Consider the following 4,975-nt stretch of genomic DNA (forward strand, 5'->3'; position numbering starts at 1 on the left):
AACAAATTACAGTTGGGCAATTGATAGGATTGAAATAACATTAAGATAGAACATCAATTTATTAATCATGTAGGCATGTTTTCCATATATAGTCATACGTGCTCGCAATGAGAAACTTGCATAACATCTTTTGTCCTACCAGCCGGTGTGCAGCCGGGCCTCAAGGGAATCTACTTGGTAATTAAGGTACTCCTTTTAATAGAGCACCGGAGCAAAGCATTAACAGTTGGTGAAAACATGTGATCCTCATATCTAAGCCATCCCCTCCAGTTATCCTAGTTGCTGTCACTCTGGGGCCTCGGGTTCCGGACATAGACAGGTGCAAACAACTTGTAGATACAATCTAAGCAATAATTATACAGCTTAAATCTAAGATCATGCCACTCGTGCACTAGTGACAAGCATTAAACACAACAAGATTACAGCAACAATAACTTCTCAAACTTTATAGATAGACTGATCATAATGTAACAATTCATCGGATTCCAACAAACACAACACCGATTACATCAGATGGATCTCACTCATGTAAGGCGGCTCATGAGATCATTGTATTGAAGTACATGGGAGAGAGAGTACCAACTAGCTACTGCTAGAACCCGTAGTCCATGGGGGAAGTACTCATGGAGCATGATGGAGGCGGTGGCATCGATGGAGATGGCTTCCGGGGCACTTCCTCGTCCCGGCGGCATGCCAGAACAGAGAATCTGTCCCCCGAATCTTGGTTTCGCGATGGTGGGGGCGCCCCTGGAGTCTTTCTGGAATATGATCGATTGGTGTAGGGTTTTCGCGCCGCAAGGGATTATGTAGGCGAAAGGGCGGCGTCGGAGGGGTCCCGAGGGGCCCACCCCATAGCTGGGCGCGCCCCCCCCTCTTGGCCGTGCCGCCAGGTGGTGTGGGGCCCCCTTGGCCCCTCTGCGTCTCTCCTTTGGTGTTCTGGGTCCGTCTCGGTAAAATAGAAGGTTCGGCTTTTGTTTCGTCCAATTCCGAGAATATTGCCCAAACAGCTTTTCTGGAAACAAAAACAGCGAGAAAACGAGAAGCGGCACCTCGGCATCTTGTTAATAGGTTAGTCCCGGAAAATGCATAAAATCATTATAAAGTGTGAGCAAAACATGTAGGTATTGTCATAAAACTAGCATGGAACATCAGAAATTATAGATACGTTGGAGACGTATCAGTCCCCCGGTGGGCATATGCCACCATTTGAGCTTGGTTAGGTCATATGTACATGTGGTAACACGGATTATCCCATATGGTCCCAAGGTTCTCTCCAGTTCACCTCCGAGGGAGTCCCCCCCTATACATGCAGAATCTGCCTAAGTGTAGATCCCCTGTCCGAGAAGCCAGACACACCTGGGGGTATCCTTGGATATAAAACCATCGCAAATCAATTTTGTGCATGCCATGTGGACAAACACAAGTTTTGGGGCCATTCCCTAGATCTGATGCTCGATTTCTGACGAAACCCTAGTTCTTTTGACCGCGCGGTCTACCCCTTTGACTGCATCCCATCGGGGGTCCCCCGGTGGGCATATGCCTCCATTTTAACTTGGTTAGGTCATAGGTACATGTGGTAACAAATATCATCCCATATGATCTCAAGTTTCTCTCTGGTTCACCTCCGAGGGAGTTCCCCCTATACATCCAGAATCTGCCTAAGTGTAGGAACCCCATGTCCGAGAAGCCGGACACACCTGGGGGTAGCCTTGGATATAAAACCATCTAAAATCACTTTTGTGCATTCCATGTGGACAAACACAAGTTTTGGGGCCATTCACCCCATCCGATGCTCGATTTCTGACGAAACCCTAGTTCTGTTGACCGCGCGGTCTACCCCTTTGACTGCATCCCATCGGGGGTCCCCCGGTGGGCATATGCCTCCATTTGAGCTTGGTTAGGTCATAGGTACATGTGGTAACAAGGATCATCCCATATGATCCAAAGGTTCTCTCCGGTTCACCTCCGAGGGAGTTCCCCCTATACATGCAGAATCTACCTAAGTGTAGAACCCCTGTCTGAGAAGCCGGGCACACCTGGGGGTAGCCTTGGATATAAAACCATCTCAAATCACTTTTGTGCATGCCACGTGGACAAACACAAGTTTTGGGGCCATTTCCTAGATCCGATTCTCGATTTCTGACGAACCCCTAGTTCTGTTGACCGCGCGGTCTACCCCTTTGACTGCATCCCATCGGGGGTCCCCCGGTGGGCATATGCCTCCATTTGTGCTTGGTTAGTTCATAGGTACATGTGGTAACAAAGATCAACCCATATGATCTCAAGTTTCACTCTGGTTCACCTCCGAGGGAGTTCCCCCATATACATCCAGAATCTGCCTAAGTGTAGGAACCCCATGTCCGAGAAGCCAAACACACCTGGGGGTAGCCTTGGATATAAAACCATCTCAAATAACTTTTGTGCATGCCATGTGGACAAACACAAGTTTTGGGGCCATTCCCTAGATCCGATGCTCGATTTCTGACGAAACCCTAGTTCTGTTGACCGCGCGGTCTACCCCTTTGACTGCATCCCATCGGGTCTCCCCCGATGGGCATATGCCTCCATTTGTGCTTGGTTAGGTCATAGGTACATGTGGTAACAAGGATCATCCCATATGATCTCAAGTTTCTCTCTCGTTCACCTCCGAGGGAGTTCCCCCTATACATCCAGAATCTGCCTAAGTGTAGGAACCCCATGTCCGAGAAGCCGGACACAACTGGGGGTAGCCTTGGATATAAAACCATCTCAAATTACTTTTGTGCATGCCATGTGGACACACACAAGTTTTTCGGCCATTCACCCCATCTGATGCTCGATTTCTGACGAAACCCTAGTTCTGTTGACCGCGCGGTCTACCCCTTTGACTACATCCCATCGGGGGTCCCCCGGTGGGCATATGCCTCCATTTGAGCTTGGTTAGGTCATAGGTACATGTGGTAACACGGATTATCCCATATGGTCCCAAGGTTCTCTCCGGTTCACCTCCGAGGGAGTTCACCCCTATACATGCAGAATCTGCCTAAGTGTAGAACCCCCTGTCCGAGAAGCCCGACACACCTGGGGTAGCCTTGGATATAAAACCATCTCAAATCAGTTTTCTGCATGCCATGTGGACAAACACAAGTTTTGGGGCCATTCCCTAGATCCGATGCTCGATTTCTAACGAAATCCTAGTTCTATTGACCGCGCGGTCTACCCCTTTGACTGCATCCCATCGGGGGTCCCCCGGCGGGCATATGCCTGCATTTGAGCTTGGTTGGGTCATAGGTACATGTGGTAACAAGGATCATCCCATATGATCTCAAGTTTCTCTCTGGTTCACCTCCGAGGGAGTTCCCCCTATACATCCATAATCTGCCTAAGTGTAGTAACCCCATGTCCGAGAAGCCGGACACACCTGGGGGTAGCCTTGGATATAAAACCATCTAAAATCACATTTGTGCATGCCTGATACGTCTCCAACGTATCTATAATTTCTGATGTTCCATGCTTGTTTTATGGCAATACCTACATGTTTTGTTCACACTTTATGATGATTTTATGCGTTTTCCGGAACTAACCTATTGACGAGATGCCGAAGTGCCAGTTCCTGTTTTCTGCTGTTTTTGGTTTCAGAAATCCTACAAAGGAAATATTCTCGGAATCGGACGAAATCAACGCCCAATATCTTATTTTTCCCGGAAGCTTCCAGAGCACCAAAGAGGGGCCAGAGGGGAGCCAGGGGGCCCCACCCCACAGGGTGGCGCGGCCAAGGGGGGGCGCTCCCCTAGTGTGTGGGACCCCCGTGGCCCCTCCGACTCCGCCTCTTCGCCTATAAGACCTGTCGTGACCTAAAACTTCGACACGGATTGACGAAACTCCAGAAAGACTCCAGGGACGCCGCCGCCATCGCGAAATTCCAATTCGGGGGACAGAAGTCTCTGTTCCGGCACCCTGCCGGGACGGGGAATTGCCCCCGGAGTCATCTCCATCGACATCACCGCCATCTTCATCGGCATCGCTGTCTCCTATGATGAAGAGGGAGTGGTTCTCCCCCGAGGCTGAGGGCTCTACCAGAGCTATGTGGTTAATCTCTCTCTCTCCCATGTACTTCAATACAATGATCTCATGAGCTGCCTTACATGACTGAAATCCATATGATGAGCTTTGTAATCTAGATGTCATATGCTACTCAAGTGCTTAATTATGTGAACTTTGGAGTTACTGTGACCTCGGTGTAATGGTGATAGTGTGTGCACCGTGTGTAACTCCCTTATGAATTGTGGTGTGTTAGTACCTCCTATGAATTGCTCACGGTGACGGTGTGGGGTGTTTATAGTACTTGGGAATACGCCTTTGAGGTGTGCTTTTTCATACTTGCCCAATGAATTTGAGTTCTCTATCCAATAAGAGAGTAGTATGATGAAGTGCTTATATTTAATTATGATTGCAATGTTGAGAGTGTCCACTAGTGAAAGTATGACCCCTAGGCCTTGTTTCCAAACATCGAATCTCCGTTTATTTGCTGTTCTGTTGCATGTTTACTCGCTGCCATATTTTATTCAGATTGCTATTACCTCTCATATACATCCATATTACTTGTATTTCACTATCTCTTCGCCGAACTAGTGCACCTATACATCTGACAAGTGTATTAGGTGTGTTGGGGACATGATGTCTACTTCCCCCTCCTTTTCCTGTAGACAGTGTTGGGCCTCCAAGAGCAGAGGTTTGTAGAACAGCAGCAAGTTTTCCCTTAAGTGGATCACCCAAGGTTTATCGAACTCAGGGAGGAAGAGGTCAAAGATATCCCTCTCATGCAACCCTGCAACCACAAAGCAAGAAGTCTCTTGTGTCCCCAACACACCTAATAGGTGCACTAGTTCGGCGAAGAGATAGTGAAATACGAGGTGGTATGAATAAGTATGAGCGGTAGCAACGGTGCCGAGAAAATAGCTTGCTGGCGTGTAGTTGATGGTGGTAGTATTGCAGC

The sequence above is a fragment of the Lolium rigidum genome, chromosome 5 (genome assembly GCF_022539505.1).
Source record: "Lolium rigidum isolate FL_2022 chromosome 5, APGP_CSIRO_Lrig_0.1, whole genome shotgun sequence".
NCBI lineage: Eukaryota > Viridiplantae > Streptophyta > Magnoliopsida > Poales > Poaceae > Lolium > Lolium rigidum.